Here is a 23,495-nt window from a genome sequence, read left to right on the forward strand (position 1 = left end):
ATCCATTGACTGAAACCAATCTGGTCGCACCTCAATGTAAAATCTTCTTCTGCTGTGCTTGAATCATTGAAATGTGGTTCCGTATTAGTAGAGATTAAAGCCATTGCAGCTTTTTTTTAATTCTGCTTTTAGGAAATGCTTTTGTTTGCTCTGAAGTGTTACCACTATTTATGATGTTTTGTATCTGTTTTAAGATTGTTACCTCTGTGCTTGTTGTGTGTGATCTTTTTTGGTGTGAAGTCACTGAAATAAAGATTTTAACTAACTAACTTCCATACACCGACTGGCACTTACAAATGTCATAAAAATCTTTTGCATATGCATTTCACTTGCTTATCCCAAAACATTGTACACAATGCTGTAATGAATACACATATGCAGTGCAGTAAAACAAGGGCATGAATGGATAGAGAAGTATAGGGAATTCCAAGTGCTCCTACAAGCCCAGAAGCAAAGTGCCAAGACATGCCGAACGGGGAGGCCATAGCTACTCACTAGGGTAGATGAGTGCCAAGGGTGTGGTAAACATCCACCAGATGATAGACCCGCAAGGAGACTGCTGAAGATGGAGGGGAGTACTGGTGTCGATAAGATATAGGCCCTGGAAACTGTGAGGTTCATGAGAGACTCAGCCACCAGTCTCGGTGGCAGTGGTATGAGTTAGCAGGGAAGGGATTAAGTAAAACACAAAATCAAAAGTGGAGTTTTCAGAGGTTTTTGGAAACTTGAGGAAGTCCAGCTCAAGTATAAGAGGAGCAGGAATACTGTTTCAAAGACAAGCACCGTCCGAAAGCAGAGACATGCCTCCTACTCTCTGTTTCAAAACGCGTTTGACAAGCACACTATTGGAGTTACAGCCATGGAGGGCTCTAACAGGGTAGTATTTAGGGAATCAAAGTTGGACATATTGTACTCCTTGCAATTAGCAAGAGGCAATGTATACATTTTACGGCTGCAGCCATACGATCCCTGGGCTTGAGGCCTGGGATAAGTCATGCAGTCCTATTATACATTAACCAATGAGGGAATAAACTACAAAGGGGGAGGTTAAGAAAGAAGCTGTTGCAATATCCGGCATACAAAGGACCAGGGCTCTACAGACTTTCAGCTTTTGGATGAAGGTGAGCAATGGTACAATGCCTGTAAAGAGGTCAAGCTCAAAGTATGAGCTTTCTATACAAGATCCAAAAGGTAAGGAGTAAATGAGAGAGAGGACTTAAACATAACCAATAAGTCATTGGCTGTCTCCCCTGAACCAAGCACACTTCCTTTCGCCAATCCCTCGCAGTTCCTGTATGGCACTTACACGATCTGTATGCACGTTACCCATTAAATCGTTGCCTGTCTGTTTCTTGGTCCCACTTACCTCCTCCCGAGCACTGTGTACCTGTATCACTTGGGGAATTGGCACATTATGAATGCACAATAACCTGTTCATATCCCCTGCTAGCCTCACTTATTGTCACACACTTGCATTATTGTCAGTTTGTCATGCCTGTACCCCTCTCCTCCCACCCTCCCTGCTCCCCCAGCTACCTGTTATGCACTTGAATCATTGAATCAGCAGAAATGTTCTCAGGCCTTTTATGCTTTTATTATTGCATATCATTCTTAAATTTTCAAGAACCTATGAATTATTGTATCCCATGTACCCCTCCCATCTTGGAACGCTTTGAAGCACTTGTTATGTGTATAAGCACTTTATAAATAAACAATACAATACAATACATTTACCCCAATGTGTTTGGCCTCACAGTATGGTGAGCGTATAGGGCCCAAAGACAGCGGCCAAAGTTTAGGAGAAAAATAGGGCACAGGAGTCACAGTAAAAAATATCTCCATCTCACTGGCATTAAGACACAGAATGTTACCCGCCCAGAAAGCCTTGATGGCGGTCAGACAATTAGACATAAAAACGAGGACAACAAATGAGTTCAGGGAAGTTTAAAGAAACCTGTGTGTCATTAGAATAACACTAAAAATGAGAAAACAAGAAGTAAATTAGGTGAGATAGAGGGACACAATAGATATGGAAAAGCCACAATTATAGGATAAAACCCTGCGGTACTCTGCAGGTCCAAAGTGGGTGGTGGAGTACAAACAGCCCTGTTGCAACTGGTAAGGGCAGTTAGTGAGGAAAACAAATCAGCCAGTCCAATGCCCAGTTCATGATGCTAAATGTTCAAATAATCCTTTCATGAGGATACAATGGTTCACCTTGTAAAAGGAGGAGGACACATCAAGGAGCACTGTCAATTGTACAATCATAAATACCGTTTACCGTTTACTACATTACATACACTTACTATACATGTATTACTATAGTGTTTATTGCCTGTGGCCAGATTCTTGGGGGCATGGCCTACTGCAAACCCTTTCTTACCTATAAAACAGCTCCATATCCTCTTAATTCCACTCTGCCACCCTTTCTAGCCCCTCTTTCACTCATCAAATAACTCAAAATGTGTTTTCCAAGGTGTTAGTTCAAGGCGCTGTCCGCAGACTACTGTGGTGTCCGCAGACTGGGCAGCACCCGCGCCCACTATTTTCACTTATTAAAACAGCCCCATATCATCTTGATTCCACCCTCCACCCTTTCAAGCTCCTCTTTTGACCACCAAATCCCCAAATCTGTTTTCCAGATCTTTCCCCACTGTGATATCCACGGACACTGGTGTCTGTCTGCGAATACAACGTGGTGGCCGTTTCCAAAAATATGACACACATCACGCTTTACACCATTCAATCAGTGGGAACGTCCAATGTCTGTGGACATCATGCCAGACCCAGATTGGTACAGGGGGGTGTCAGTGGACTGAATAGTGAAGTGAGTTCGCAGACAGTACCCAGATATCACACTTTTTTTACCAACATTTTGGCCGTTTTAAAAAAGCAAACTGCTGGACGGATTTACACCAAATTGAAAATAGCATGCTTTCGGGACCAAGCCTCCACTCCTGCCTCAGGTTTGGTGAAAATCCATCCAGCGGTTTGGGCTGTAGGCGTGAGCTACATAATTTTCCATCGTGCCTATGAGGATTTCCACACATTTTGGGACCCCCCTATAACTTTGCCCCACCCTGGACGAAATCACACCAGACTTCACAGAATCATTCTGAGGTGGCCATATACTTTTTTTGCAATGGTATAGTTTTTTAGACTGAGGTATAGTCGGTGGCCATGGGCAGTAGCCAAATTAGCCAGATCATGGCTAAAAGCCATGACCCAGACAGTCTGGCTACTGGCCATGACCACGAGGGGCCAACAATGAGGTTAAAGTGGGAATGGCCACCAGGGACTGTCTAGGAGGTACATTTTTCAAAATCTGGGTTTGAATGGGAAAACATTTCTGCTCAGGGCTACACCCGAAGTGCTGGACAGGATTACAGCAAATATTCATGAAGAGCATCAGCAAGGACTTCAAAACGTGGTTTTGAAATTCTATTTTTTCTAAAGTGTCAAATTGTAAGTACAAAAAATTGTGATATAATTTTGGTGCCTGGGCATTTAGCATGGCCCTGAGCAAGGACAAATGTGTACTCTGATTTGGTTAATGGGTATTGCCAAAGCCCTATGTTTGAATTGGAAAGAATATTCTTCCTGCGGCTACAGCCTGAAGTGCTGGACTGGATTACAACAAACCTGCGCAAGGAGCATCAGCAAGGACCTGAAAGCATACTTTTGCAAATCTGTCTTGCGTTTTATTTTTCCAAAGTGACAATAAATAGTGATATAACTTTGGTGCATGAATTGTGGGCCTAGCCATCAACGAGGACAAATGCCTACTCTAATTTACTTATTGGAGCATGTGGCATGGCCGAAGCCCTAGGTTTAAAAGGGAGAAAACAATTCTGCTTGCAGCTGCAGCCTGAAGTGCTGGATGGAATTGCAGCAAACCTGTGGGAGGAGCATTAACACGTTCCTGAAAGCTTGCTTTTTTTAATTTATTTTTTCTTTATTGGCATTTCAAGCTTTTGCAGATCCTCCTGTGTTTTACTTTTTTTTAAAATGGCCATAAGTAAGTATAACAAATAGTGATATGGCTTTGCCGCCTGGGCAGTGGACCTGGCCCTCGGCAAGGACAATGTCTACTTTGATTTGCCTATTGGGGAATGCGGCATGGTCAAAGCTCATGCCCCATGCATTGTGGAGACTGGTCATGGCTGCAAGCCATGAGCATTGGCCATTGGGCACATTAGGAGGGTATAGTGGACACTGAACTAGGATGCAGTGTATGTGCAATGGATAACAGGGTGGTTTGGTGGGGCTGGGGTCATGGTTGAGCCTCATGCCTTAGGCAATTCAACCATGAGTTTCATCCCCAGCATGTGCTGCTGATAACGACACACATCAGAATGCATTGCAAAACATATTTGTTAAAGAAGGTTTACAGTTCTTTCAAATATGTTAAAAGAGGAATTATGAATAATTTATATATAGTGATGTAACATCATTGATGTTCTCGGTGTTAGTCTTAGCAGTGCTAGGTGGTGGAGCTAGTTATGGTTGCTTAGTTTACCATAACTAGTGAATTTCTGGGGGGTTTTCGGTTTTACTTGTAACCATAACGTCCTTTTAACAATGTTAATAACTTTTGAAAAATGTTCGTACCTAAGTACACAAGGTGGATTGCACTCCTAGAGCAGCTTGGGGTCAAGTGTCCTTACAGCAACAAGATGACACAGCACATTTGGTCCCAGCAACAGCTTATATTTTATAATTAATATGCTGAGAAATAGGAAGAAACTGGTTGAAAAAATGATGCGTTTCACGGTGTTCCGACCTATTGGTCACGTAGGTTCAAGAAAAACACAGATGATAGACCTGAAATATACATGAAACTCTATGATTGTGTATAGAATGTCTCAAAACAAACATGCACACATAATCATGCTCTCAGGGGTCAGCCATTTTGAAAGGTCTACATAACCAGGTCAGTGTCAGTCATAATACAGAATATATATGCGCAAAGAGGTTAAAACTAGTAGTGAACAGCATGCCTTGCCATCTGGGGGTCAATGCACGCAAATTGCACGTTTATAATTATATTCAATATGCACCGCTAGTGCAGAAAACCCTTCAGGGTAGATACACAGTCTACCTAACTAGATGCTCACATATGGGTTAAATAACAACAAATGTGTCTAATTATAAAGAACCCCATATTGGTTTGACATGTCATCCCTACTAATATAGCAGCATTAATGGCAATGTTATATGCATGGCTTCAAGGTACAAAAAATTCTAATTTTTTTCAGCAAAATAAGAGGAAAATACGTGACATGTGCAAATAAGCAAAGCAGTAAACCTCAGAAAGTGCATAGTGCTAGAAAAGTGCATAGTGCTTGCAACAATTGCAATAAAGTGACTAGTGCAAAAATGATTTATGTGCCATGTAACCTCATCTATTGCTAGTAATGCATCAATACTTGCAGGTGCAAAGAAGCTAAGGACATTAAAACTCCTCCTGCATATCTGACTACTGGTTTATTAAAAACCATCAATGTTTCTAACTAATACAAAAATCTCTATGTTTGCTTAAAATTCTCCATTTCCCACTAATACAAGTACTGTAGTTCAAAATTAATACAAAGTTGATTAAAAAGATATAACTAATAAGAGAGAGGCAGAACTGTCTCGAGATGTAGATCAAAAGCAAAACTTGTATGTATACATACTGTAAGCCATCTGGCTATTATATATACTGTTACAAGACACTAGTTCAAAATGAGAGTTTAAAAATCTGAAAAATGTATACTCTCGCAGATTATTTCATTTGACAGTCAGTGTGAAATACACATAACTGTATAATACAGATTGCTAACGGAGAAAATTGATACGACAGTAAAGAGAAGAGGGGAAAGAAAGGAAAAAGGAAAAAACAAGAGGAACCTTGGTATCCTTAAGTACCCAGAAAGGTTTAGAGTTCCTCGTCGAGGTTGTGTCCTCTAGGTTTTTTTTTTTCGAGGTCTGAAATACTCTTAGTTTCCAGCTGTTTTAGCAAAAGCTCTCAGTTACTGTTTGAATACCAAAATAGGAAAACCATCTAGTTTTCCTCCATGTTCAGTTCTGAAATGTAATGCCATGGGTTATGTGGGATCAGCATTTTTTGTTGCCCGTATGTGTTGAAGCACTCTTAATTTAAGTTTTCCTATTGTGCTCCCCACATACCATTTCTTGCAAGGATAACTTAACACATACACCACAAATTCAGTCTCACAGGTGATGTAGGGCTTAATTGCAATCATTTTACTCAAAATGGAATGTTAGTAACTGGCAGTATTAGTCGCATATTGGCAGGCCTGAAATTTATGATATTTATGAAATCCCAATAATTTGTTCTTTAGCCAATTATTTTCCAATATACCAAATACCGGCTCATAAAACTAAGTAAAAGTATATCTTTGAGAAGTGGCGTCTCCAGGAATCAAATTTAGGGGGGGCACAGAGTGGGACACAGACAAAAGTAGGGGGGCCACCTATAAAAGGGCAATGACTATGCTTTTGTCAAATTGACGTGGGCAAAGTAGTCCAAAGTGGCCCAGGGCAAAATTGTAATACTTCTGAAGCCAGGTCATCAACTGTAAGCCGCATGCCATGAATCATAGGTCAGTAGAAATGACACTAGTTTTAATCTTGGCCAAGCAGTACGTGCAGTGCACAGGAATGAGTTCCGATGTTCCAGAATATAAAAACATATCTGGTAAATCACCATGTACAAGGTGTAGCCTTGCAGCAGATGCATCATATACAAAGTAGAGTGTAAAATCCACTACAATAGTGCCTCCATAGAGCTGCTAAGTACCCAATGTGTAAGGTTTAGTGCAGTGCAGTGCAGGTGTGCAGCTGGTGGGGGAGTGGACCTGGGCCCAAGATCAGAGGGTAGCCAGGTGACAGGTGTAGTTTCAGTCAGGAGATCAGCAGGGTCGAGAGGGGAGACAGCAGAAGCAAAGATGAAGGTCTTGAGGTGCTTCCGGAACCAGAGATGGTGCTCCTCAAGTTTCAGGGGGGCAGGGAGGCTTTTCCAGAGGGAGTCCCCAGCAGAAGAAAGAGATCTACCACCAACTCGTTGCTTGAAGAAGCGACTGACCCTGAGGGAGTTGGAGGCGGATGAGCAAAGAGCTCGAGAAGGAAGATATTTAGGAAGAGAGAGTTGAAGGTATTGAGGCCCCAGACCCCAGAATGCTTTGTGGACAATGCAGAGGGTTTTGAACTTAACCCCCACCGCCATTGGAAGCCAGTGCGGAGATTCTGGCAGCTCTGAAGCCAGACTGATGGTCATGAATACAACCAACAGATTCAGTGTGAAGATTAAGCTGGGAGATAGCCAGCTTTTCCAGGAGTTTGCCCAAGAAAGGAGTGATGGAGATTGGCCGGTAGTTAGGAGCAGGGCAGGAAGGGTCGGCTGAGGGTTTCTTAAGAAGAGGGTGAACAAGGGAGTGTTTCAGAGGGGATGGGAATGCTGGCTAAATCACCTAACATATCTCTTGACCTATGTAGCACACATGGTTAGTCTGATAGGTTACTTCATCAAGCGAGTAGATAGGTTAGCTGGGTGCTTCCACTATTCACTGGCTACAGGGACCTCACACTGTGGGCATGTAGTGTGCAAGATGGGGTGTACACCCACATCAGACATGCATAGGGTGTGGTTAAGGGACCTCTGTGCCACCAATGGGCATCCCTCGCTTATCTAATCACCTTGTGGTAATGTATATTATGAGCAAATAAGTGTCACGAAAACATTTTGCGCAACTATATTAAACAAGTTGCAGGTGGCCTAACCCACTGAGGGCAGGGCCTTCCTGCACATTTCTCATCCTGTGGAAGGTTTTTAAATGAAAATCTCCTGTTTATATTCTATCACATGATTACAGCCTCGTTTTGGTGTAAATACCAGGCCCACATTACAGAAATGGTGCACCAATGCAAGTGCAAATTTGCACAACATCAACACTAGGTTAAAAATTGGTCATCTGCAAAAAAAGTATTCTTTCAATGCTTTTTTGCACCAGGGCAAAGTTTGCCCCAGTGCTAATACTATTGCAAGCTTTGTCCTGGTGCAAAAAGGCACTGAAAGAACACTTTTTAACATTGCTTATTAGAACTTGTACAAACTTTTCCCTGCTGCAAGAATTAATTCAATAAATACTTGTTTTGCTCTAGAGCCATGTTTGCCCTAGTGCTAATACCATGCAAAATTTCACATGCACTGGGGCAAAAGTTCTGTAATCTGACCCCACGTGTGTTTACGTTCTCCAACTCCATGTTGCCCTCTTTAGCGACGTCGGGGGGATGAAAGAACACATGGACTTCTCTGGGATTTGAACCTGTACCAAGGACCTCATGTAAGGATCTCAACTCGAGAAAATGCTGAGCTCTCCTAAAAAAAAGGATTGAACCCAGGACCAGACTGGAGCCTTGGTTTTGACCACAATGAAAAGGTGTCCCCTAATCAATAGTCATTTTGATCCTTTTTTGAGAGAATGTTGTGTTGCAGTGTATATTTTGAAGTATATTTGATCCATAACACTGGTAGAAACCTCTAGCTGCACAGCGTAGTAACTCATCAACCTGGCCCACTTTCACCCAAAACAAACATGGCTCCAATAATATGTTGAGCTGCAAATCTGACATTGCCCTGCATAAAGTACAAGCCTGATTGAACCCACTGATGTGAAGGTTGCGGTGGGTCTCATGGGCTTAATCAACTCAGCTATTTCCACCTAGCATGCTTTTCACCTATGACTACAGCAGCAGCAGCTCAAACCATGAACTGGCTCGGCAAGCATTAACATGTTCTTTGCAGAAGTAACTCATTAAGCTATCATTGCCAAGCAGATTCAAGTGTGTCACTTGTAGATTGCATAGAAGTATTTTCAGCCGGTGCATTAATTCACGTGCCCATACTCATTGGGGCAGGGTTACCAGGATGAGATATTTTTTCCTCACAGTTTGCTCATGTACCACAGTAAATTGACTTCTCGAGCTATCTTACCCAAACTAGATTCTATCCTTTTTGTCTTATAGGCTGCCCACACATATCAGCTGGGGCCTGCACTGCAGCTGCCCAACTAATCGAACTATCCGACAAGTAAAGGTTGAATCCGTAGTTTGCATGTCGTACACAAATCGCAGCAGCCTAACCCACTAAGCCATGTCGGCAAAGAAATATTCAAATCTGTGACTCACAGGTGCACAAACGAATTTCTGCTGCAGTACAATGCAACCTATTGAGCCAACTCACTGACGCTATTTAAATTGGAGACATGCACATTTAAATGCCGATACTTGCAGCTGGCGCAATAAGCACACAGAATGGCCTCTTGGCGCTGCCAGCCACTCAATGAATGCCTGTGTATCATTTGCAGCGTCTTCAGGTTGGGAGTTGAAGCGAAGCAATGGGGACGTGTCTTTGTTCAGAGGGTCGGGTTTGAGTCCAGCTGCTTGAGGGACTGCCTCAAGGCTGCAACCACACCCCTCCACCCCCCAACCGTTTGATGATGTAAACAGTTTGTGCAAGACCAAAAAAGTGATCTCTATTTCAATGAAATTGGGCTGCTCAGTGCTCAGTGCCACGTACCTCCAAATCGATTCCGTTTGAGTTGGTGCTGCAGCTTGTGGAGCTTGATGGTCACTGGTCAGTGTCACTACACTCAGTGTGCTGCTGCCTGCTGCTATGCACTGTGTGCAGTGCACAAGTGTGTGTGTGTCCAGTGTCCACAGTCAGACAGTCACCAGTACAGCACTCAGCACTGCAGATCAAGTGACTGTCCGTCGGTCGGATTCGAATGAGCAACAGACAGTCCCTAGCACTGCACAATCAATCATTATATCGTCTCTGACCACATGCACAGGAGGAGGAGACATGTGAGATCGCTCAGGTCGGGCCTAGCCCTGCCCTGTCAGGACGGGGATTGGCAATTCACAACAAATGTTGCTTTTACTAGTAGAGGATCATAAATCCAAGCATCCGGGACTGCAATGCAGACCCCAGGTGCACAGCCAGCCTGAGCTTTGCCATGCGCCATTGCTGCTAAAAGGCTGGCTGGCATCTGAGAGCTGAGTTAGGGGGAGCACATGGGGAGGCACATGATTTCAGAGGGGGGGCACTGGCCCCACCACCCCCCACCCTAGTGACACCACTGTCTTTGAGTGAAGTTGATCTGCGGAATGTTGTGTTTACTCTTTCACCCAATGTTGTATTCAAATGTTCGTTTAGTTTCAAGACATGCCAATGTCTTTGCTTGACCTGACGTATGTTTAGTGCTTGCTTACCATAAGTCAAAATAAGCCGTGCATACTCGTGTCTGTGGTGTATTGTAAGACAGTGTTATCTACCAAGAGAGATGAGCGATCAATGGGGGTCATTACGAGGTTGGAGATAAGGGAAAAATGATGCGGTAAAGGATTACCGGCATCACTTACCGCTCCGGGCTATTATGGCCCGCCAACCTGCTATTAGCGGCACCGTATATAACGGTGCCTCTAATAGCGGCATGGGCGCGGGCACGCAACCCTTCATGCCGGCAATACCGGCATGGAGTAAACAGGAGGACATCACAAGTCAGGCAGACATGCAAACAACGGCCTACTGAAGCCCAAACAGTACCTTACCGGCACGGAGTAAGTACTGGCATCGCGGACCACCCGTAAACGGCCATGTGCAGTGTACCCAACTGCCACAGGTGCACACAATCAGCACAGGTGGAGGCAATATAAACTGGGCCAGCACAAATGGAGCACACCCCACCCCTTCCCACACCCAGTCACACACCAAAATGATTCCAATACTACTAGCAATGCTGGGGCTGGAGGGCATGATTGCAGTGGAACTCCAGCAACAATAACAACAACAACAGGCAGCACAGAGAAGACGCAGGAGGAGAAGGAGGGTGAGGCAGGCCCAGCATGCCCCACCAGTGCAGGCAGTGGTACCACGCTGGCAGCCCCCAATCCCTCGCATCAGAGCCAGTCCATTCAACCTAACCCCTGAGCAGATCCACACCTTGTACTGTCTGGACCGGGACACCATCGCCATCATTGTGGACATGATACATGATGACATTGTCAGCCTGATTGAAATACGCACCGCCATCCCACCTCTACTGAAGGTAGTGTCTGTGCTCCACTTCCTGGCCACAGGCACCTACCAGCACACAGTTGGGCACATGCATGGCATATCACAACCATTATTCTCACGTACGCTGAACCAAGTGCTTGATGCCCTCCTGAAGCACAAAGGCGACCACATTTTCCTACCACGGACAGCCCAGGAGATCTCCAACACCAAAGTTGATTTCCATTCACTGGCTGGCATTCCTGGTTGCATTGGCGCCATCAACTGCACCCATGTTGAATTGGTGGTCCCACATGCCATGGAGGTAGTGTACCGCAACCGTAAGTTATACCACTCCATCAACATGCAAATGGTACGTGACTCAAACAAGATCATCACACATTGTTGTGCCCGATTCCCCAGATCAACCCATGATTCAATGGTCATGCGGAACGCCACGATACCACGCTACATGGAGCGACATGCAGGGCAGAGATCCTGGCTTCTCGGTGAGTTGCATGTCAGGCTCATTGAAATGCAATCTGGGTAGGTGATTGGGGGGAGAGATGCATGCTTCACCTGGCTGAGATGGGGGGGGCTGCATACTTCACCTGGCTGAGATGGGGGGATCCATACTTCACCTGGCTGTAGGGGTTGGGGAGAGATGCATACTTCACCTGGCTGAGAGTACCTGAGAGGATGTACCATGCTCATACCCCAAAGCAGGCCAGACTTGACCCGACACCTGACCACAAAATACAAGACGTAAACTGCACTACCACGAAAATGATGCAGTGCAACAACCATTACATAGCCATTAACATGTACACTGCACATAATCAGACCGTAGCCCCACAGCACAATGCCGCAACAAGCAATGAGGATGGCCAATGCACAGCGCCAAATACCATCATCTAAAAGTACAGGTGTCCATTACTCCATACAAAGGAGCCACATGAGGGCAAGATACAAGAACACACCCCTACACCAACACAGAGGTCCACCAAAACAGCATGTCACCATTTGTCGTGCAAAGTGAGATCATCATGACGCTGCCATCAACGTTGACAGGATGGTAGCATACATACCACTGCACATCACCCAGATCATGGGAACAACCATCGTGGACTACCACAGTCCATGAGCAACCACAAGGATTTGGCCCCCCCTGTGCCCAATTGATGATGGCACGCACAACTGCCTATAAGTGGAATACACACATAGCAGTCACTTCATGTGTCTCTATTCATGCATGGATCTGTGGGTGCATACAGGAAATTAATGTTTGCTATGGTGTCATTGATACAGGTCCCATGTGATGTGAGGACTTACACATAATCATTGTTGCCCACATGCAGGTGATGCAGGCTATCCCTTGAAGAGGTGGTCCTTACCCCAGTCTGGAACCCGCAGAACAGGCACGAGGAGGACTACAATTGTGCGCATACACGTACCCGTGTGGTGATTGAGCAGACATTTGGCCTCTTGAAGGCACGGTTTCGCTGCCTCAGCAGGTCTGGTCGTGCACTCCTGTACGGCCATGAGAAGGTGGGCAAGATCGTCATGGCATGTGTCATGCTACACAATATGTGCATCAGACGGAATGTGCCCCTGCCCCCTGATGCTGAACTGCAACCACCTGATGATGAGGATGAGGAGGGTGGAGATGGGGCTGCACCTCAGGAGGCAGCGATGCACAGGAGGGACGTGCCATGCATCAGACTCTGATTGACCAATGTTTCTAGCACACATGGATGCGGAGTGTGGCATGGAGGAGGGACTGAGGGCACTGGGTGTGTCAGAGACATGGACACTGTAGACTGTTCACCAATAAAGCACACATACACAATAAGCAATGTCCTCACATGTGAAGTCAGATTGCATAACAGGTGTATTCAGAATATGTAACTAACAAGTGCACAATCCCTCCACCCAACACACCCACTCCCCCTTCCCCCTCCCCCCTCAACTTCCCCACACACCCTCTCTCCCCTCCCCCTCCCCCTCAACTTCCCCACACACCCTCTCCCCCCTCAACTTCCCCACACACCCTCTCCCCCCTCCGCCTCCTCCTTCAACTCCCCCACACATGGTGTGCACTGGCATGCACCATAAATCCACATGGGACCAGTATGCCTGGCTGAACCTACAGCACTCCCCCTCGTCCTGCACCAGGTGCACCCCTGTCCAGACCTATGCACGTGGCTGGACCTAGCTGAGCTTGCATTGGAAGATGTCTCAGGTTGTTCTGCAACCTTTGCCGGACGCATGGCCTCGCACATTCCTTAATGTCATCCCTTGCCTGGCCACATTCTGTAATGTGCTGTGTCAACAGCCCTGTCAGCTCCTCCTGGCACTTCTGAATTGCCCTGATCCTCGCCTGGCTGGTCGGAACAGTGGTGGATGTGTGAGGGGTTTTCAACATGGTTTGTTCCTCATGCACACTTGGCGTGGGGGTGAAACTGCCAGGCCATGAATCCCCAGGAGACAGCCCATGCATGCTGCTGTTGTGCAAGCTGCATGGGGAGAGTTGTGGTGATTGCAGGGGGCCTGTGGCGGTAGTTGCACCATGCGGCAGAACATCTGCCTCATCGTCTGACACGGCTGCTGTGGCAGCTGTCTCCCCTACTGTGCTGCTGGCAGCCGATGCAGTGCCTTCTGCCACTGACTCATGTGTGCTGGTGGCTGGTGTGGGTGCTGTGGTGGGGGCCGTAGTGCACATTGGTGCTGTGGCCTCTGGGGTTTTCTTGCCCTTCCGCAGTAGTGCAGGTTAGCCTCTTCCCCTTGATGTTGAGGGGCGGTGTTCTCCCTCCATGCCCCTGGCCTTCTTTTGTGGTGTTGCTTCATCCTCCCTAGTGTCCTGGTCATCGCTGTCTGAATGCGTGCCTGTTGGAGACCAATAGAGGTAGAGGGTTAGTGATGGCTCTATAGGCATCAGGCATGCATTGGGGTGGCTGCATTCATATGGAATAGCAGTTCATTGACATTGGGGTAGTGACATACGGGTCGGTTGGCTTTTGGGTGGGTGATGCATGGAAGCGTTTGGGTTGAAACATATATGGGGTGCATCACGCATGCGGACAAGATGGTGCTGTGCACTGCCTGTAGGCAGTCTTGTATATATGTGTCTGGTGGAGCCTGCTCTACATCATTGCACTGTCAGTTCAGGTGGACATCATCGTGTTGGTATTTGCATTGTTTCATTTGGGACACCTACCTGCATCAGCCGATGACGGGGCTCCTCGCTCCATGTCCCCCACTCCCTCACTTGCCTCCATCCCTATGGTGCTTGCGCAGATCTCCTCCCAGGGTTGAAACTTGATGGGGGAGTCCGCACCTCCGCCTGTCGCCATACCCAGCTGGCGGAGGTGCGGAGAGCATGCTCTGCACGCGTAAAAGCAGATCGTCCCAGTGCTTCCGGACATCTTTGGGAGTGCGGGGTGTGGTGCCAATGACACTTTCTTTCTGCGCATCCTCCGCCCATATCTGTTTCTTCCGCTGCACTGCAGGGCGGGACATGTCGGAGGAGAAGACGACATCGGCATGTTCTTGCAGTGTCTCTGCCAGCATGGTCAACTCCTCTTGGGAGAAGCGCTCCTTGCGCAGGCTGTGCTTTTTTTGAGTGCTTTGGGCATGGTAAGATGCAGCAGGTAGGGGTGGAGGTGTGGTAGAGGTGCGGTGGTCAGATGGCTCCTAGTTGTGGAGGATGGTAATGTATTGTGTCTTTAAAGATGGCCGCTGTGCTCTTTCCCGTTCCTGTGCGATGACGCTACTTCCGGTTCCGCTTATTAGCGGTCACTGCTAATAGCGGACACTGCTAATGCCGATGGCTTGGATGGCGGTGGAGCTATTTGCGCTTCGTGCTATGCCAGTATCAGGATTTTTCGTCCTTTTACGGCATGGTGGTGGGGTCATTACCGGCATGGCGCAAAACCCGTGCCCGCGAAGTCGTAATAGGCCGCTTTTAACGGTCTATTGCCAGCACAGACATGGTAGTTGCTCCATGCCGGTAATGACCGGTACTTACTGCCAACCTCGTAATGAGGCCTAATGTCTCTAGCTTTCAGAAAAGCTCTTTCCAGTACTTTTTTAGGATATCCCCAACATTTAAACCTTTGTGCCATTCGGGCACATTCAATGTCAAAAGTCTCAATTCTGGAGCAAATACGGCGCATGCAAACAAATTACCCATATGGGATACTCCATTTTAGCGGTGTGGGATGGTTACTATTAGCATGGAGGGGGATATTTGAGCTGGTAGGCTTTCTTTATAATTTGGTGACAAGTTCACCTTGAGACACAGCTACCCAAACATCCAGAAATATAATGTCGGTCTTACTGTGGCTCTCGGTTAAACTCAAACTTAAATCATTAAGATTTAATATTTTAACAAAATCCAACCACTACACACTCCTGCCATCCCAGACGATTAATAGAGCATCCATGAAACAATTTTGCCTGTGTACCGGTTGTGGCTGGGATGCCACATCACAAACTTCTCCCACCAGCCCATGGTAAGGTTCTCATATGAAGGGCAAAGGTAGGTCCCATAGCAGTGCCATGCAATTGGAAAAAAAACTGTTTATTAAATAAAAAGCAATTGTTAGTCAGACAAACGTTAATCATCTCCAAAATCCGGCTATGCTGCAAGTAATTCATTGATCTGGTGAAGAGGAGGAACTCTCATGCCTTGAGTTCGTCTGAATGTCTTATTGCAGGATAGAGAGATACAACGTCCAGCGTCGTCAGCAAATAAGTGAATTCCCATGGTATGCCTTCGACACGACTCATAAATCCTTAGTGTCCCTTAAATATGATGGTAATGTGGTCACAAAGGATATCAGAGTCTCATCAATGAATCTAGAAATGTTTTCTAAGAGGACCCCACACAATGTTACAATTGGTCTTCACGGGGCTTAGTCAGACTCCTATGCACCTTTGGCAAAAAGTAGATAGTTGGGAAAATCGGGAATTTAGGATGTAAAAATGTTCATATGTCATTATCTAAAAGATCTCTCTCTTTCCATGGCCCTCATTACGACCCTTGCGGAAATCGAAAAACGATGGCGGAAATGCAATACCGCCATCGAATAGCGCTCGGTGCGATCATGACCCGTCACCGTAAAGTACGATGCCATTAGCGACACCGTAGTGAACGCCAACGCTAACTGCACCAAGTACGCGCACGCGCGCCATGCCAAACCGTAATTACCACCATGGCGCAGCGGTACGCGAATTCTGACCCTAGCGGACATGCACCTAACGCCATCAAGCATGGCGGAAAGTACCATTCCGCCATGGTGAGAAGTACGGCATCGCGAACCAACCGTAAACGGCCCTACTGAGTGCCTGTACACCACTCCCTGGCCACATTGCACAACTCCTCGTAGGTGCAATGAAGTCACACAATGCAACCAGTGAAATGTACAAGTCATCCATGCCTGCCAACGAACAAATGAATCTAGGGGCTCCAAGTGCCTTGTGAGTGGCCATCCATATTTGCCATGGCACCATTGCCGCACTGATGCAGCACAGGCATGTGAAGGGTCAAGTCTAGCAACATGAACAGAAAAATGAGACAAACAAAAACAGGCCCCCCCATCGACTGACCCCAGTGTAAGGCAACATTCAAAGCAGTATCCTGAGTGAGACTGCACCAGCCCTGTACTCCTGCCAGTAAACAAACCAACCATCAGCATAAGCATGTACCACACAAGTTGGCAGAGTGACTGAGCAGCCAGGCTCATCTCAAGAGGGGCCAATGGGAGCTGCAGGGCACAGATGGCACGAATACAGAAGCCATTAAAATGGACATGACCTCAGTCTCCCTCCAAGAAACGCACGCAAACACAGGCACCTGTGACCAGCCATATTCTGATAATCACATCATTCCACCAATCCACCTGGCTGACCGGCATCTGTTACACAAAAGCTAATCCCCCGCCCCTGAGCATGACATCATTAAAACAGTCATAATGGCAGCCCCTATCCCTGACCTCACTGGGCTTCGTAGGCAAACGCGCCCAGTACAGTACCACGCAACTATACTCCGAAGCTGGAACCCAATGCAGATCTCCTCACAATACATCGCTCCACAAATAGGAATATGCTACATCACTTGCAAAGAAGAACGCTACACGGTTCATATCAGAATAGAAATTTAATGCACAACAAAATCACCAAGCCCATACAGCCATTAGGTCATGAACTCCAAAATATATTTCATCATTGTGGGCTGCATCCGCAATAAATGACCAGCTTCTTCTTGTGTGACGCCCTGTTCCTTCATGGTACACAGGGGCTACATTCACGTTCAAAAAGGCAACATGGAAGCGCCTAGAACCGCAGGGCCGTCCCATTAGGTAGGCACTAGTCCAGCTGAAAGGCCGAAATGTTGCTCCTAGCCACTAGTACTGCGTAAGGGCATGTGGCCCATTGGCGATCGTCCCATAAGATCGTAATGGTGCTCCACTGATTAACACGAAGCAGCAGGTGTCGGGAGTAAAATCCATCTGCAGGAGTGGCATACAGATGGCAGTGGCAAAAGGGGAGGAGATACCTGTCACCCAAATGAAATGAAAAAGAATAGTATGGGCATCCGAACTTCATTTGAATTACTCACTTCAATGATCACACTAAATCCACAGCCATATGCATGCTAGCCCACTCCAAAGGATTATACCCACCCAAAAACCACTTGCGAATCATAACTATATATATCGAGGTGAAAACACTATTACAAACGAGTGTTTTTGTGCATGCGTCTGTTAAAACAGAATCCATTAGATGGGATCAGTAACGTGCATAGACACAAGTGTTTGAAGGCGCGTCGAGACAGGGAGGGTTCAACAAGGGCAGATAGACGATGGTCCCACTATGGCAGCTCTGCATCACATAGCGCAGGGGAGGTGGATAGATTCCAAAAAGCCCTGTACATGGCAAACTCTGTATTAAATCATCTGTCCATGCATCCATACATCATTCCCTCATCCCGTAATGAAAACGCCTGATTTTATACTCACATAACATGTGAAATTTCCATTGAGTCTGAGCGTTATGCAGTCTGCAAAATCCACTGTGCTCCAGCCCGTAATTCCAGTGTTGTGAAGTAACATGTATTTGGGAACGTCCGGCCTCATCGTCCACTACGCTATTGCGCATCCCATACTATTCATATCAATCATTGCATTCTCGCCATGGCCCCTGTCCCAAGGACATTGAACAATAGAACGTTATATTTGCAGTCAGACCTGTGGCATCTCCTCGCCGCTAGCTGAAAACCGAAAGCGCCGTCCTTCGAATTCCTCATTTGCAACATCACGTCGAAAAGGCATCTGTGACCGCTTGAAATCACAAATTCATCCATCTAGTGCGGCAGTGTGTGAAAATGGCAACTGGCTTCACTCACAAATGGGACGCCCCGCCCGTCGGTGAACCTCGGTACAGTGTTGCATGAGGGTCCACCGTTAATCGAGTACTACATTCCACTGACCCTTCACAAGTCTGTTCGCGACTGCAAAGATAGTATGTGAAACAATGGGACCATAGCAGAATGAACATATGAACCAATATTACACTGCCATCGGGAACAAATACATGATTGTAATAGCAAGATGCCATTCGTCGAATTGCAGCGTTGTGTGCGGGACGTGCTCGCCCAAAGGGGATTGCAGGTTGCACAGGTGGAATGAATCACCAGAGGTGGAGGCTATACAGCCTGAAAACACATAAATTGCACACCCAACCCCCTCCCACAACCACACCCACTCCGAAATGCTACCGGCAGGACTAGCGATGTTGGCCCTGTGGGACCTGATAGCACTGCAAGTACTCCAACTTCAAGAAGAAGACAAACACCAACTACTACAACAACCGGCCGCATGGAGGAGACGCATGAGGAGGAGGAGGGCAAGGCAGGGCCAGCAAGGGCCGCCAGCACAGCCACTACCACCACGCAGGCAGCCCGCAATCCCACGCCTCCGAGCACATCCGTTCAACCTCACTGATGAGCAGATCCACACCCTCTACCGTTTGGACCGGGACACCATAACCGCCATTGTGGACATGACACAGGCTGACCTTGTCAGCATGATAGATAGCCCAACCGCCATCCCACCCCTACTGAAGGTGGTGTCTGTACTCCACTTCCTGGCCACAGGCACCTACCAGCACACAGTCGGACAGTTGCATGGCATTTCACAGCCAGTGTTCTCACGGACACTATTGCAAGTGCTCGATGCCCTCGTGAGGCACGCAGACGACTACATCTCTCTACCACGCTCGGAGCAGGAAATTACGAACACAAAAGTGGGATTCCATGCACTTGGCGGCATACCGGGTTGCATTGGTGCCATCGACTGCACCCATGTGGAATTGGTCGTCCCACATGCCATGGAGGCCCAGTACCGCAATCAAAAACAATTTCATTCTCTGAATGTACAAATGGTGTGTGACTCCAACAGGATCATTACACATTGTTGTGCCCGATTTCCTGGATCAACCCATGATTCTATGGTCTTGAGGAACTCTACAATACCACGCTACATGGAGCGACACGCAGGGAACAGATCCTGGCTACTCGGTGAGTCTCATTTCAAGCATGATAATGTGGGGTATGTGATGCGGCAATGACCTGGCAGGAAGGGGGGGTGCGTACGTAGCAATGTCATTCCACAAACATCCATTATTGTCCACATACAGGTGATGCCGGGTATCCACTGAAGAGATGGCTCCTTACACCACTCCGGAACCCACAGGACCAGCATGAGGAGGACTACAACCATGCCCACTCACGTACCCGTGTAGTCATAGAACAGGCATTCGGCCTACTGAAGACTCGTTTCCGCTGCCTCAGCAGGTCTGGCGGGGCACTCCTGTACCGCCATGAGAAGGTTGCAAAGATGGTCATGGCATGTGTCATGCTACACAACATGTGCGTACGTAGAAATGTGCCCATGCCCCCTGACGCAGAACTGCAAGCACCTGAAGATGGTCATGATGAGGGTGGGGATGTGGCAGCACCTCAAGGAGTCTGCGAGGCACAGGAGGGCCGTGACATTCGTCAGCATATCATAGATACATGCTTCTAGCACTCACGCCTGGTGGCTGATACATGGACACGGGACTTGTGGCACTGTGTGTGTCTGGAACATGCACAATATGGACTGTACGCCTATAATGGCCTCGTACACAAAGATCAATGTCCACACATCTCATTGGATGATCGTGCATTGTTTATGGCATATGTGAAATTATGTTACACACCCCATCGACCCGCCACCCAAGTGAGCCCAACACACCCCCTCCACCCTCCTACCTCCCCCCCGAACACCAGTGTCCAAAGATGCTCATTGTCAGTGGGCAGTCGCTATTGCAAGCCCCCTCTCCGGGTATCAGGGGCACCCCTGCCTGTGGAGCGCAGGTTCCTCCCAGATCTACGTTGGGGGCTGCCCTGGACGGACCTTGCAACGGATGATGTCTCTGCCTGCTCACGTCCATGCATGTTCCTAAGGGTTTGTGAGAGCTCAGTGAGCACACGGCGCACAGCGGCAAGTTCAGCACATACGTCTTTGGACCTCGCATGCAGTTCCCCCCTCAGGCTCTCGGTGCTTCTCTCCATTTGTACTCTCAGGCTCTCGGTGCTTCTCTCCATTTGTACTCTCAGGCTCTCGGTGCTTCTCTCCATTTGTGCCCTTAGTGTCTCTGTACTTCTCTCCATTTCTGCCCTAAGTGTCTCAGTTGATGTTTCTATGGCTGCCTTAGTACCCCCACATTCATCAGCATGGTCCTTGAGGAGCGTGGCCAGTTGCTGCTGTTGCACGATCACCTGGTCGAGGGACTGTTGCCTCTGCTGTGCCATGGCCATTTGCGGTGGTGTCACAGAGGGGCTGGTCACCTCATGTTGCCTTGCCACAGGGCTTGTGGGGGATGGCCAGTCGTCGTCTTGTGGGTGCCCCTGCGTGGTATCCTCATGGTGTACGGGATGGAACAGACAGGGGGATTGAGACAGGTCATGGATGGATCTTACTTCGACATCCCCGTTTTCTGTGTCGGAGCATGCTGCCATTAATGCAGTGTCACCTATGGTGCTGCTGCCACCAGAAGCAGTGCCTTCTGTGGCATCCATTGGGGGGACCTGTGGTGGTGCTGTTGTGGGCATGCTGGCTGCTGGGGTGCCTGTTGAAGTTCCCTCCTGTGTGCTGCCACTTGATTTGTGCTGCTGCCGTGTCTTGATGCGTGCAGCTGAGGTGGAGGGTCTTTGGCCGTTGGTCTTGGCCCTCTTTGCAGGTGTGCTGGTAGGGGTGTCCTGGAGCTCGTCGCTTGAATCGGACCCTGTGGTGGAGTAAAGGAGGGCGAGCGTTATTAATGGGTCTGTGGAAATTGGAATGGCAATGTATCACATGCATTGGGGTGGTACCTGAGGGTGATTTGGGTTGGGGCCTTGGAGGTGGTTTCATTTTTGTGTGGATTGAGGATGCAGTTGTTTTGCAGCCTGCAGTTAGGGTGTGCCTGCTGCACGTGTAGAGGGTGTTTTTAGGATTTTTAATTATTTATGTATTTAATGTGACTTTTAAAGTGTGCTATCAGGCCTATGTATGTGGACGTTCTCCTGGACATGTGTTACTGTTGCACTATGTGGACACATGGTACTTCACATGATTGGACATTGTGGATTTAGCATTGTTTTATTTGGCCCACCTACCTGATTCTTCGGATGTCTGCACTCCTTTCTCCATCCATCCGACTCCCTCTATACTCTCCATTCCAATGGTGGAGGCACAGATTTCTTCCCAGGGGGTCAACTTGATGGGTGATTCCGATCCTCCCCCGGTAGCTGTGGCAATGTTACGGTTGGCGGATAGTATGCTCCGTACGCGTATCCGCAAGTCGTCCCATCGCTTTCCGCATTGCTGTGGGTTGCGGGGTGCGGTCCCCACCGCACTTACCCGCTGTGCCACCAGGGCCCATATGGCCTTCTTGTTCGCAAGTGCCGTCCTGGTCATTTGCGTCGAGAAGACGACGGCAGCATTCTCCTGGAGGGTCTCTGTGAGCACGGTGAGTTCCTCACGGGAGAAGTGGACCTGCCGCTTGCGGTCGCACGCTTTTTTCGCTACTTTTCCCATTTTTATTGGTTTCACTAGGGTGGATGACGGGTTGGGATGAGTCTCAGGGTAGTATTTTTAATGGTTGTGTGGAAATTGTGTTTTTATAGGTGTACGGCGTGCTGTTTCCCGTTCCGGGACCATGTTTTTACTTCCGTTTCCGTATATTTACGGTCACCGTACTTTCCGATTGCCGCTCATTGCGGTGACCGCTAAGATGGGTGGCGGAATTGCACCTAGGGCGCCGTACGGCGGCGGTGAGGGCCGTTTTGGGGACATTTCCGCCATCGCGGACTTTGCACTTCCGCCATGGTGTAGTGCTCGTGCCCGATGGGTCGGAATTAGCCGCACTTTGCTCCGTCGTGCAATGGCGGAAACGCTATTTACGCTATGGCGGTCAGGTCAGTCACTTTCCGCCAGGGTCGTAATGAGGGCCCATGTCTGCAACAGATTTTGAAGTTTGTCATGCATGATCATAGAAGGGTTCTCAGAAAGTTTGACATAGCAAGCTTTATCATGTAGTTGTAGTTCTGCCTCCTTAATATAGTTATCACGGTCCATAATAACTGTATTAGACCCTTTGTCCGACGGCTTGATAATAATGTTGGTCAGAGCTGCCAGTTGTTTAATAGTACATTGCTGTGCAGGGGTCAGATTGTTACCACCATGAGGCTGTTTCTTCCTCATCTTTTAAGATCATTAATCACCAGATCTTGAAAGGCCTTCACGTGGCCTCCCGGATTGAATATGGGATTAAATCGTGATTTAACCTTTAATTCAGTTTTGCCAGGCCAGCTTGTGTCAATGTTCATTAAATTCCATTCATGATCCAAAATGTCTATGCTTGCATCATTGTCAAATTGTAAGTGTTCAAGGTTTCGCAATGTTTGTATTTCATGTATGGACATGTTAGTAGATCCTTGCACACATGACTTAGAATGCATCTGTGGTGGGTTAATTGCAAAAAATGTCTTGAGTCTAATTTTTCCCATATACTTGTCAAAATCGATACGGTTATCTGCATAGTTGTAGAGAGTCGTGGGACAGAAGTTTAGGCCCAGCTTTAATATTTGTATTTCTTCTCTAGAGAGGGGATGACTTGAAAGATTGATGATAGACATATCCTGTATTTGCGTAGGATCATCCGCTATTTCTTGGTCCCAGAGCGAGTTAGCCACTCCGATTTGTCCGTGCCTGATGTTGAGGCAGTCTCTCCCCTCCTTGGTTTGTTCTCCCTCTTTGTCCAGTTGGTTTGCCTCGTCCTCTGCCTCTTGTTTTTTTGCTGTTGTTTTGTCTTCCATCTATGCCCAACAGCCTCATTCCCTCTAAAAAAT

General features: G+C 47.5%; 1 protein-coding gene across 2 annotated transcripts in view; it reads right to left on the reverse strand.

Moving 5' to 3' along the window:
• The window catches only part of PDE4B (phosphodiesterase 4B), a 2,420,935-nt gene that overhangs the window by 2,043,974 nt on the left and 353,466 nt on the right, over window positions 1-23,495 (reverse strand). The gene's annotated exons all lie outside the window — the stretch shown is intronic.

Source organism: Ambystoma mexicanum, chromosome 1q (genome assembly GCF_040938575.1).
Source record: "Ambystoma mexicanum isolate Mex_15411 chromosome 1q, UKY_AmexF1_1, whole genome shotgun sequence".
In the NCBI taxonomy this organism is placed as follows: domain Eukaryota; kingdom Metazoa; phylum Chordata; class Amphibia; order Caudata; family Ambystomatidae; genus Ambystoma; species Ambystoma mexicanum.